Source organism: Tubulanus polymorphus, chromosome 6 (assembly GCF_964204645.1).
Source record: "Tubulanus polymorphus chromosome 6, tnTubPoly1.2, whole genome shotgun sequence".
In the NCBI taxonomy this organism is placed as follows: domain Eukaryota; kingdom Metazoa; phylum Nemertea; class Palaeonemertea; order Tubulaniformes; family Tubulanidae; genus Tubulanus; species Tubulanus polymorphus.
This window is the reverse complement of record NC_134030.1, coordinates 11,745,039-11,759,280: the sequence shown is the minus strand read 5'-3', so window position 1 is coordinate 11,759,280 and position 14,242 is coordinate 11,745,039. Positions and strand designations below refer to the sequence as shown.

Here is a 14,242-nt window from a genome sequence, read left to right as displayed (position 1 = left end):
TGGTCCGGTTCGGCATTGTTCCTGTCTAAGGTTACAATATTTAAAGCAGTGGCAACAATCAAAGCAATCCATAATTGCTTTCAGTATTGTCACTGCACACAGCTAGATCACAACAGAGCATCCCTGTGGTGATACTTGGCAATGTATACCTGAGGCGGACCCAAAAGAATTAGCATTATAATCAAGAAATGTTTGGATGAAAAGAGATTGACTTCTCGACCACCTCTGGTTTGTAACCCTCATATAGCCAAAGCCCAGTTGCACTGCAACATGTGACATTTGGAACAAAATCATTGGGCATGTTAGGATATAAAGATTAGAAAAGAAGTTGTATAGCCAGAACTTACCGAACATGAATGCTGCAGGTTCTACCAAACACTCAAAATGGTGTTTCACATCATATGAAAAGATATAAAGAACATTTTTGTCGATAAAAAGTCGTCGACGAGCTGGAAAATGAGAGAAAATAGGACAAATAGGACTTTTTGATATAAAAATAGGACAAAATAGGACAAGCACTAAAAAATAGGAAAAAATAGGAAAATAGGACCACTAGAAGCCCTGAAAATCAATGAAGCTAAGGCAAAATCAATTAAGCAAGTTGAAAATAACGATTCAGTGAAGAAATGACGATCATTTTAATATACGCTGTATTATAAAAATAGACAAAAAGGTGCATGAATAAGGCCTGTAAGTATTTAATTCAACATTTAGATGAGATTATTTTGTCTAGGTTGTTTTTCTGTTCATTGAAAACCATTTAATCGGAGCTCGTCAGTTCGTCATTGAGGTTTTCATTTTAGTAGTGTTCCAAAATGGAAGACAAATAACATAAAGATGCACTTTTTAGTGGAAAAATTACCCGTAAATATCGATGTATACCAACCGAATTCGTCTTTTGCAAGCATGGAGTTTGAAAAAGAAATTGCAAGTAGAAGGCCAGTTAAAATACGCGAGTAGGCCTACATGTTAAACATTTGGAGGTAAGATCATTTTAAATCTAAGCAAATCAAATTGACTTTATTGGTCCTTATCAATAATAATGTTAAACAAGTAAATTATTGGTTTGACAGTTCAATAAAGTTGACAGGACAAACAAGAGACATGGAGAATTATGCTATTGCATAGGCCAATTGTTTAGTTTAATGTTAATGTTGTTAGTTTTCACAAGCGGGCTCAGTGCTAATTGAGGGGATGGCCTCTGTCTGTCTCAGTGTCTGTATATTGGACGATCGCATTGTACCACCTACTTTTTATGTGTATAACATACAAAATATGGTGTTTACATATATAATGGATAATGTATGATAGACAATGCTAGGTATTTCGTATATAAGCCCTTACAGACAAAAAATCCAGGTCCGATCTGGTACGTTATGCATGTTCATCGCAACAATAGGCTACGAAATCGCTAGCTGGAAACCAACCTACGTATAGGCCTACTGTAGCCTTAAGTTCTATATGCTTGGGAATAATTTATTCTCAAATTACTTCTTGTTTTGTAGTTTGTAATATGTTGCTAAATGATGGACATTTTGATTTTTCAAGAAGTCGATTTTGAGAATCTGGAAGATTTAAGAATTGAAAATGGCCACAATCAACCAATAATGCAGACAATGGTTGTGACGACGTAAGTTAGTAATACAGTGCCTTATGACTAAAGTGAATGCAATCATAATTGCCAATCTACTCATCGGATATGAACTTGACCAATCACCAAAATGTTTAATCTGTTTTGCAGCCACAGCTCATTGATGGAAATAGATGATCCTCTCCACACAAATGCTGAGGTGACCCTTCGTGGGGCTGTTACTACTATTATGATGTTCTCCCTCAAAGCTGGATCCACATCAACTGTTTTGACTGGATTGTTGGATCGGTTGAATTTACTGTTACTGAGAAGCGGTTCTACGCAGTTCTAAATGCCTATTTTGAAAAGATTTTCTCTATGTGCGGAGGTGAACAAATATTACTGCGCTGTATATAAGACATTATTCAAAAAACTGCAGGTATGATACAAATGTTCATTATGTGATATACAGTATGTTAAGGCAACATTAGCGGAAAAAGGACATTTTTTGTGTATGGGCCTACAAGGAAAGCAGAACACTTGGAGCTGGTGACAGCAATATATTCAACATTTTTCATAAATAACATTGTAATTCGGGGCTTGGGCAGTCCCCTAAGCCTCTAGTTATCTTGATAATAAATGAAATATCCAAAATTTTTTGTTCAGATCATGATTTTTGTGAAACAGTTTTTGGATTTATTCAGAGGGCAACAAAGACACGTGCTTCATTCATACAGGATCCAATCTAGTCAATACAGGACAAACAACATGATTTTTTGACATGGCATCCTGGAAAAAACTACTAAATGAGGATCAAACAATTAAAAAGACAGGAGATTCCTTCAATTCTCCGAACATTACATGCAAAATCTTACTTTTTATGAAATCATGTGAAGCTAAATGATGTAATTACAAATTTTATTGCAGTTTACAAAAGTGACCAATTATGAGAAACAAGGTACATGTATAATTTTTTAGCCAAGGTACATGCATCCAGATTGCACATGTATTTCAGAAGCCACACATGAATTTACACGTGTTTTTAAAATACACGTCCTAAGTTACACGTGTATTTCAAAATACACATCTTCAGTACACGTGTAATTCAAAATACATGTCCAAACTACACGTGTATTTTAGAAATACACGTGTTTTACACATGTACTTCAAAATACACGTCAAAAGTACACGTGTAATTTCATATTACACGTGTATTTAGCTAAATACACGTGTACCATTTTCATAAGGGTTTTATGGCCACCAGGGGGCGTTGAACAATACAATAACTTAGTATTTCTATATTACATTCGTTCCTGCTGTCTGTGTTAACACACGATTTTACTATGTAAATGATATTGAGCAGGGAGTGTATATTGATAAATATAACCCACAGATTACATCATTTATAAAAAGCAAATCTGACAGGCTGGCCATTGTGCCCCTTGGGGCTCTTGTTTGTAAATCAACTGCCGGATAAGGATGTCGATGGTCATGTCAGTGAATTATTGGCCCGGGTTGATGATCGGTTGGACATCGCTAATGTTGATAATAGTAGCGGTACCATCTAGTCGGAAAACTAATCGCGTCGTTTCATCACCCGGGTCGAAGTTCGCCATCTTTTTAAAAAGTTGCTGGTCGGTAGCTGTAAATATACAAACATACAAATAATAAATACAATGTGTTAAAATGATTTTCCAACTCTGAAATATAATTCAACATCAATAACAAATGTCAAGTTGATAAATATCATTATGAGTCAAATTTAGTGAAATAAAATACTCAGTTAGTAGAAAATTATGAAGTCAACTTACTTATATGTGCAGTTTCCGCTGCCAATATTAGTTGATTATCTTCTTTGCTTATTATAATGGAGATCGGTGCCGCTGTCTATACTTTGGGTGAGTCTGTCTCGAACGATTGAAGAAAACTCAACAATGTTTCTCCTAATCAATCTGTCGTAATCGTTGTTTCTATATTCTGGACCTGTTGTTGCGTTTGCGATTCCACTGTCGAAAAGTCGTATGTGGACCCAAGGAATTCACCTGTTGTGTAATCTACTAAAGTCGACATAACGGCTTATGGGCAGTATGTCGCGTGTGCCAGCGGACTCTTGACTAACCAGTTGTCCGGAATCCATATTAAGGATAGCGGCACCAAGTTGTAACGTTGGTGACAAATCATTTTTGTGACAAATCATGATGTACTGGGTTCGTCCGTGTAGTGTTGTTGTTGTTGTTGTTGTTGTTGTTGTTGTTATTGCTGCTGCTGCATCATTTGTCCCGTGTAAGAATTGTCGCCTAATAGTTTCTTCTCCAACGTGATTATCCTATTTTTGTTATTGGAGGTTGTATCCGAAATTTTTTCAACCTTAAGTCCCAATTGAGTCACAATTCCACTCAGGTCCTGAATTTTTGTACTATTTTCTCTGATAACTTTCTGCACATATCCCATTGTCCAGAACTTAGTCTTAGAATGGTCAATGTTAGCGGTTTTATCCTTTTTCCATTTTGAAATGATTTTAGTGTTGTTTTGCATAAAACCCGTGTATTTTTTCGATATATTTTCGATATATAATATCGATATATTCGATATTCACCCGGGGTGAAAAACTGTGGAAGATCACTGGGGGTACCCCAACATATTAATACTTTTTTTTAGACTTGTGGCTAAAATTTAAATCGAATCGACCCAATTTTAATTAGGCTTCTACCTCAAATGATATCCTACTTGTGTACCAACTTGTGTACCAAAGATCGGTCAACAATTGCGGCCTTTAGGCTGTTAACGTCGTTTTTCATGTTTGCCCCCTGGTGGCTAGAATTTAAATCGAATCGACCCAATTTTAATTAGGCTTCTACCGCAAATGATACACTACTTGTGTACCAAGTTTGAAAACAATCGGTTAACAATTGCGACCAATAGGGATTAGGAAAATCATTCTTTGTTCAAGGTAAATAAAATATATTATCTTCAATATTATCATCCGGTATTTATATTTATTCATTCGGATTTGTGCACGGACACGTCCTCTCGCCAGGGCCTTACTCAAGTATTTTATAGATAACGATTAAAGAGAGGATTGTGACCGGTGTATCAATATCATAGATTTAAACATCATTGATCCTACCTGCTTATTAACTGAGAATCCACGCTCCACAGTTGCTTGTCCATGTGATAACATGAGAATCATTCTACAGGTCTTTGTATTCTGGACGGGCAGCAAGATGCTGGTAGAGGAATGTGTCAATTCGATTTGCCTCTTTGTTGTCTGGTCCAAATGGCTCAAAACCAGCAAATTCTGATCTCAAATGTGAAACGACCATATCTAGAAATTGAGCGTACTGTCTTTTGACTACATGGGATTCATCATGCGTCAATTTGTTATTATCAACCAGAACTGTAAAAAATTGAAAAAATAAAATAATTTCAATAATAAAACCTTCTGACAAAGTATCTTTGAAAACCATTTAACACACATACCTTAACTAATGAATCCATGTTCTTGATGACTTTATCACGGTCAGTTGCCATCTTTCTTGGGTCTAAACAGACAGCATTCCTCACAAGGCTATATTTGAGAGGCAGTTTATCGATCAGCTTGGATGTGATTACTCTATAAACATTTCTGGCACTTTCTCTAAACTCGAAGACAGCAAGTTCTGACGCATTCTTTTCTTTGACTAGCTTTTTCAATGAATCTTCGCATGCAGCACCAACATTTACCTGAAAAATGAATAGTGATATATAATTTTGTCAATTAAACTGTTGCCATTTAGTTATCATAACTATCATTTCTATGTTTGATAGTGTATTGTAACAGTTGACAATAGGAAACATAAGAAATAAATCTGTATAACATAAATTTGTAGTAAATATGTAAAACATGTCAATGTTCAAATAATTTATTGCTTACCTTCTTGATTATACATAAGTTTTCCTTTTTGTTGATATCGGCTTGCATCAGTTAGTACGGAGTGGTTGACTTGGATATAGCATCCGACTTGATATAAGACAGCATTATATTTATTATAAGACAGCATTAATGACCTTGTTAGGCTAAAAAAATTGATACCTTGTTTCTCCGCTCTGCTGAGCTTAAATGTTGACCCGGCCGGCTGCCTATCTACCCTATACATTACTTTTTTTAAAAGTCGTGATCAATTTTACCATAACAGACCCGGCCGCTAAAGAAATGAACTGTTTATAAATTTTATCATATTGTACAAAAATGATCCGGCCGCTGCGGAGAATCAAGGTATCATTTTTGTTTAGCCTTAGGTGGAATAGGTCATCGCTCAGGAATGGTATGATTGGCGCATCCGACTGATATTTTTGCAAGAATGGTTGAACAACGTTAGCCACCGAGACATAAAACTGAAGCATCGCTACAGTTCTCACATTCTGGGTGTGTTCCTTGACTACAGCAAAACTCTTGGATGTTGGAGTATCAACTTTTTTCTCGGTGGCTGCTTTGACGTACTTTTTAACATTTTCCCACTCACGCAAGGCACGATGCGCAACAGGAAGATTCTCTAGCCAGCGATGATTACAAAATTTCATCGGAAATGATGAGGATCCAGTGACATCAAGGTAATCTTCCTTACGGGCTGGCGAGTCTTTAAACAAGTAATACAGGCTCGTTAGTAAATTTCCAACTCCAGCAAACAGAGACGTTTTTTCAAAACCAGTTTTAAATGCTCCGTGGACGATGTGTAGCTCGCAGCTGCCGATATCGATGAGTTTATTTCCACAGTCAGTAAACAGTTTATCTTGAAATTTTCTATGAAATGCCCAATTTACATTGGGGCCATCCATAGAAATCTGTAACAGTCAACTGAAGCACAGATCTTTTACACAGTCAGAGAAGTGATCCACGAGCAGAGATGAATCAGTATGACCCATGAACTCGGAACCATAATATCGGGAAACAATTTTGTCATGGTCCCAGTATCGCACGAACATGTCACGTTCCTTTTTTGATTCTCGCGATTTAAACTTTCATCGAACAATAATACAAAGTTGTCTTGGCTAGCAACATTTTTTAATAACAGTGACTTGAAGTAAGGAGCCAAGCCATAAACAGTTAAGTACATTGCCTTTTTTCACCACAGCTAAACCCAGCAGCTATTTTGCTATCGGGGAACATAGCACGTAAAACTGGCTTCAGATTCTCACATGAATGATACGAGTAATGCGATGACATCGCTTTCATAGTCCACAGAATTTCCGATTTCAATACATCTGTTTTCATGACGGCGCTTTCGATAGTCGGTAAAACAGTTGAAGTTGGTCTACCAGTAGTTGCAGTTGTAGATTCATAACTGGTAGATTGTTTTTCGTTACGTCCAGAGAAAAACTGTTATTGCAATTGTGTTGTGCTGGAATTTTTTCACAGCAGACAAATGTTTCTTCCCTTTCATATGGCTCTTCAGTGCCGCTTTGCCCATATTTCCAATATCGATTGTATTATCACATATCGAACAAAATGCACGGTATCGACATTTAATATCCTTGCAAAGCCAGTCCTTGAATTCATCGGCAGAAATCCATTCACACTGGAACATGCACTTTCCCCCAGGCATCGTAAGAGTCGTTCAGATTTTGTAAATTCTTAGAATTTTCATAGCGAATGACTAACATCAGTGAACACACGCTGGCACAGCAAACAATATTACAATTTGACTGTTATGATGTGTTCAATCATTTTATCTATTTAAGCTGGTTCGACTTAATTTGTTCAATTCAACAGTAATAGCCCTAGACTTGAAGACATAGTTCTACAGTCTGTCATTATCTAAATTACACATACCTTTATTCTTTCAAACTTTACATCCTACATAAAGGAATAATGGTGACCACTAATTGCCTAATTAAGAAGGCACGAGTCAAATGCTCTATACACTTAAATTGTATAGACACTTCATAAATGATACCCGCACAAGACCATTTTTTTTAAAATGGACTGACCATTGAAAACAACTAGAAAATTTTCAGATGACCAAGATCCTGAAATTCCATGAGTTTTCCAGGAAAAGCCCTTAAAAACCCTGAATTTCCAGGAATTCAAGGTCCTGGAATTGATTTTGCTCAAATTCCAGGAGGTGTACGAACTCTGCCCTCTGCAGGGAGAGACTATTTTGATAATAAACAAATTATCTATAATGAAAATTCATCAAATATTGGTATTCAATGTGAATCAGTTAATAATAATTCATATAAAGATATTGCAGTTCAATGTAATTTAGATGATGAACTTAGAAAATTCAATCCTAATGAAAAAGTGTATTGTGATTGTGGAGGTAAATATTTAAAATCACATAAATCAAAAAATTATCAAACAGTTAAACATATCGAATATGAAAAGAATAATAAATATTTATTGAAAAAAGATTAAGCTGTATGTTTCAAATATCATAACTCAAAAATAATAATTCAACTCTAAATATTAATATTCAAAATAAGATATTTTAAATTAATTTTAATTTTTTTTCTTTAATAAATGGATGGTTTCATTCCAACTGGGAAAAGTGATTTAAAACATTATCTTATAGCAGGTGGGTTAGTATTGGCTGCGCTTTTCTTTTACTATGAGAATATAAGTAGAGATCTAATGAATGAAAATATTAAATTGAGTAAAAAGTTAGAGAAGTTAAATGGAAACAATCACAGAAAAAATAATCATTAAAAAGTTAATGATTTAAATGATTTGGAGGATTAAAACAGCATCTTTTAATTTAATTTATTTTATATATTTTAACTATAGAAATGAGTGAAAGTAAGGTATTAAATTTATTACATCTAATACATAAAAATCAACAGAATATTAAATCAATTATTATGATTTCAGGTTTATTTTCTTTTTCAATTTATAGTATAAAACAGTTGTTAGAATTCTATGATTCTTGTAAAATCAGATACGCGGAATTAAAAGATAACATTGATTATATTTCAGATAGAATTAATAATATTAAATGCTGTGAAATATGCAATAAAGAATATAAATATGAAAAGAGTTTGAGAAATCATAGATATATTCATGAATTAGATGAAAAATTACATAATTCAAATTAAGTTTTCTAATGATATTTTAATAAAAATACGTATAATAAATGGAACAACCACAAACTATAAATATTACGCATAGTGTTGTTAATCTTTACTATAAGAAATGTTGGAAGTGTAAAATGAATAAATCATTATCAGAATATTATAATCATAAAACTCAGAAAGATGGTAAACATAGTTATGTAAAACTTGTAGTAAACTAAGTGACAAACAAAATTATAGAAATAATGCTGAAACACGCAAAGATAAGATTAAGCAATATCAAGCAAATAATAGAGAATATTATAAGTATTATAATAATTATCAAAGAGAAAGGTATAAAACAGATTTTTATTTCAAAATAAGAAAATGTCTAGGTGTTAGATTAACACAATCATTCAGTAAAGACAAAAACTCATACACACTAACAAATTTATTGGGTTGTACAGATGAATTCTTAAAATCATGGATTATATATCAGTTCGATGATGAAATGAATAAAGATAATTATGGAAATTATTTTCATATTGATCACGTGTTACCAATATCTAAGTTTGATATGGATGATAATTATAATAAAAAAGTTAATTTGGAATTGTAAGACCATCTAAGACCACTCGAAAAGAAAGAAAATTTGATATGAAATTATATTTGGATCAATTAGATAAAGCAAAGAAATTCATTGAATTATGGAACGTGACTGTAAATTCGACTGCATGATAAGCCTCATGATGGAGCCGCATTTTAAGGTTTTTCTTCCGAGACGAACCCCCATCCCCCATCTATGTTATGCGGTACCGACATTATTGGATACGAGAAGTGATAAATAAAAATATACAATATCCAAACTTAGGCCTACACTGATAACACTGGAGGTTAACTCAACAGACAGTGGCAAATTAATTAGACACCAGATTAATATCAGTGGCCGTAAATAAACCGACAACTTTCCGTCTTTCCGTGAGAGAATTTACACAGACTATACGTTCGCTTCGACTCAATATTTCCACAGTTTTAAGGTTCTAAAAATCCCAGTACGCTGCCACCATTTGTGAAATCTCCTCTTTCGTTGGCTCAATCAAGAAAGGGGGAATAATCGTTTCCAAAGAACCTCTAAATTAATCAAAGACCACGCCGAGATTTACCTAACGTCTTCTTTCTTTTATTACCACGCCAAAAGAGAACAAAAAAATCCCCACACAGTACGGGGTCACTAAAATACGGATTTGGACTCGCTAAAAGCCGACTTTACCGGTCCATCACATAAAAAAGGTTTGTCAACTCCACTGCTGTTGCTCCTGCTTTCCCCATGACTCCAGGTTATCTGGCCAGAATAACTACCCCCAGCCCCACCCCTTGATGGACCGCGTTCCAAGTGCGTTCCGTTGCACAATTTCGTCTCCCCGTACAATCTCGCAGGATATCTCGCAACAACTAGTCTAGACCTCACATATCTTCAACCTCACAGTCTCGAACTAATAAAAACAAAATCACGAATGATGCGACTCCTCTCCTCATGTTCCTTCTTCAGATGTGCCCAGCTTCCCGAAAACATAACAGATTCGCAGTGTAGAAAATATATATACAATAGCCATGCCATTAGGCCATTTGTTAGGTCGATAAATACACCATCAACAGGACATTTCCATAGTACATGACTATGGAAAAATACATACCAGCTGCACTCAACCTCGTTCTAAGAGGTTTAACCAATTATTATAAATACATGTATTGCGAAAATCGCAATAAAATATCATGGTGACGGATGGAAATCGCAATATCAGCTACAATAGGCTATCAATGCCAGAGAGAAAGTGAGAAAGTTCATCCAGCTTCAGAGTTGAAGCAAGAAATGCTTCAGATGCTTTGAAATAAGGATCTCAGATAGAAAGCTTCGAATCATGCTTTCAGATGACTTCGCCGAAGTAACTATTCAGCAAAGCTGTATAAAATTCGAAATGAAGTTTGAAGCATCTCAAAGCTGGAAAGCTTGACGCTTTAAGAAACGTGCTTCGCATCACATAAGCTGAGATCTCTAGTCTATGTACACGATAATTTGAATTTCTCTATCTTCATGATAATTGTAGTTGAAGCATCTAAAAAGTGAAAGCTTCGAAGCATCATTGCTTCACAGGGACATGCTTCACCATAAAGTTATTTGATTCCATCTATATACGATACTTCACGACGATTAGCTGAAGCATCTCAAAGCTGAATGCTTGAAAAGCAAAAAGGGTCTGAAAAACGATTCCCATATGTCAACATCCATGACAAAGTAGCTTATAATACGCTGTCGTTAGAAATATAATTTAAATCTAACCATGTTCTATGCAATTCTCTATACAATTCGCTCACCGAATAAAGGTAGTCAGTTAGCCGATCTTCAGAAATATCTTCAGTTTGCTTGCTTTATAACTTGACGTAAGTTGACTACCAAGTTGTTATTGCTGTGCAGCCGAACTGTCACACTTATATAGACGCGCGGCGTGATGTCACAACAAAAACAAAGGCTCTAATTGGCCGAGAGTGTGTAGCTACTGTCCGGTCTTTTCCGCTAGTCATTGAGAAAGTCCGGCAATTTCTCGGCACATCAAGAATATACACTAGAGGTAGATCATCTGGGTGGTACATAATTTCGATGGTGGACATGTACATGGAATGTACATGTTTCTTGACATTCGGATAAGTGAGTTCTGGTGACGGAATGACGGAAGGTTGAGAAATAGTTGCAGGTTTCTGTGATTCTGATGACTGAGTGACGGAAGGTTGAGAAATGGTCGCAGGTTTCTGTAATTCGGATGACGGAGTGACGGAAGGTCGAGAAATGGTCGCAGGTTTCTGTAGTTCTGATGACGGGGTGATGAACGGAAGTGCGGATGTGGCTAAAATATTGTCAATAACGGGGTTCTTTGTAACCACACGGCGTTCAGGCGTGACGGCTGCTTTCTGTATTGATGGTTCGCCTCGCTTGGCTACCTCGGCCGCAACAAAATTCAAAAACGAGGTCTTCGGTGGCAGCGGGACCTGACACATCCGGAAAAACTGGCTCCGAAACAGACACGTCGTCAATCGGTGCTAAATCATCCGATGTAATCAATTCTAAAATGCTTCTACAGTAACCCATGCATAAGTCGGATCATTTGGGACCAGTATAAAAAATCCGACTATGGACAAGTCGGATTTTTCACCAAGAAGGAGAAAAATCTGACTTATCCATGGCAAAATGTATCCAAAACTGAACGAAAAATAAAGCAAGGAAAATGAATGTAACTCACGTCTTTACTTATTTATTCATGAAATCCAAGCAATATACAATATATCCTGGTGTATGGTCGTTAAAATATCCAATCTGAGCTCTAAACAGGTTTGAAAAACTCCGAAATGGTTGATTGTCTAGCACGTTTGTGCTGTTCTTTGGAGACGAAAGTTTCAAGTTTGTACAAACAATCGAGTTCGTCATCGTAGTTTATTCCCTTGCTGGCCAAAACATAACCACGGATTTTACTGAGCGCATCAAAGGCTTCTGATGTGCTGACTGGATGAATATCTGTCTGTCTGTCATCGTTCCTCTTCATCAGCCTCCAACGTAGAATCCCGCACGAAATCCACTATTTCGCTATCAGATAGAATACTACTCGCACATTACTTGATTCTAGCGCACATGCGAGTAGTATTCTATGTCGACGTATTGATCAATGGTCGGCTGAGGTACATGTGTTGCTACTGAAAACCGATCCAACATTTCCTGGAACTGGGCGCGATCGTCGTCTATTGGATCAGAACTTTCGACGGGAAGTTCATCACCAGTTTGTCCAGCTTCCGAAAATCCACATTTCCGACAACAGTTAACGATAGTTTCCTTGGTAACCTGGAGCCATGCATTTCGCAGAGTAATGATAGCGCCAGGAGGGTCCACGCAAAGTCTACTTTACGCTCAGCTGCATCCAATCTCTTCAAAGCCATGGTTTTTCGGTAGAAGAACTTCATATTTTTTAATGATACCAGCATCCATAGGCTGGCTTATAGAGGTTGTATTAGGGGGCAGGAAAACTAGTTCGATGTTATCTAATCCTTCCAGATGCGGATGAGCCGTACAGTTGTCTATAACTAAACAGATCTTTCTTCACTGTATTAGCATTCTTCTATCCAATTTTCTCACCCAAACATCAAATATTTGACTAGTCATCCACGCCTTTCGATTAGTATCATACTCTACGGGCAATGTATGGACATTTTTAAAGCATCTAGGCTTTTTTGCTTTACCAATACAAAATAACGGGAGTTTTTCACTTCCGCCCATATTCGAGCACACTAATGCTGTAATCCGCATTTTTTGCCTGTTTTTCACCATGGTAGCTGTCACCTTTGAAACCTAATGACTTCTCTGGAAACATTTTCCAAAATACGCCTGTCTCGTCCGCGTTGAATATATCTTTTGGCTCATATTTTTCCAAAATTTCCTTCAGGACCTCATCTTGCCATTCTTTTACAACCTGGGTGTCGACACCACCTGATTCTCCCGATTCTTTAATTTTAACAATGCCCCATCTCTTCTTGAAACGGTCGATCCAACCCATAGAGACTGCAACATCGCCGTAATCAAATTCTTTAGCAAAAAAGTTAGCTTTGGCGAGGAGAATTTCACCATCAATTCTTAAGTTTGGATTATTGATATTTTGACGAAACCATAGAATTAGAGCTGCGTCAACATCTTGCGTCGCTTGAAATTGTCATATATAATCTGTCATATATAGCCTGTTTTTTAATTGTCATATATAATCTGTCATATATAGCCTGTTTGTTCTTCAAAATATCTGTTAAATTCTGTGGTGGAATACCAAATTTAGCTGCAATTTCTTACTTCTTCATCCCTGGATTCTTGTGATAGAATTTACATATTTAGGACTTTTCTTCATACGTTTTTGTTGTTAACTTTCTTTTAGACATACTGATCATTGCCGTACGTTACACTTAACTATAGGCTTTGTCTTAGTGCAATGAGCTGCTGGCCGAGTGAACTACATGTACGTGTATTAAATCTCCAACAAATCGATACGACGTCTCGCCTCACTGTCGCGCCGGTAGCGTATGCAATGGTGAGAGTAGAATTATCGGTAAAGGCAAGAAGGGACAACAAAAAAACGATCCGACTTTGAGATATTGTTTTGAATAGATTTTTTATTTTCGGACCAAGCTTATCACTACGACATAGGCAAGTTTCCGACTTGTAAAATCCGACTTTGAGACAGAAATTTATTTGAAAATAAGAAGGAAAAAACGGGACCTGTAGATAGTATACGACTTGTTCGTTTATCCGACTTCTGTCGATCCGACTTATGCATGGGTTACTGTATCAATGATATCGTCTCGATGTTTCTTTTTGATATGCGTGTGGGTGGTATCGTATGCTCCGGACGAGTAGTTGCAGATCTTACATCGAAAATTTTCATTCTCACGATCGGGTTTTTTTTCACATACCCGCAGATGTCTGCTTCGGCTCGTTGAAATAGCGAACCTGCCATTGCAGTATTTACACGACGATTTTTCAATTTCCGACTTCATAGTACTGGAAAATAAAAATACATACAAGTATTAATCAGCAGCCTGAATTATTAAGGCTTATAAAAG

General features: G+C 36.3%; 1 long non-coding RNA gene across 1 annotated transcript; it reads left to right on the top strand.

The window, feature by feature from the left end:
- Positions 1–786: 786 nt before the first annotated feature.
- LOC141907413 (uncharacterized) lies at positions 787–2,239 on the top strand. Its single transcript, XR_012619486.1, has 3 exons — positions 787–983; positions 1,506–1,630; positions 1,742–2,239. It is a non-coding gene; the product is annotated as an uncharacterized LOC141907413 (long non-coding RNA).
- The last annotated feature ends 12,003 nt before the right edge of the window (positions 2,240–14,242 follow it).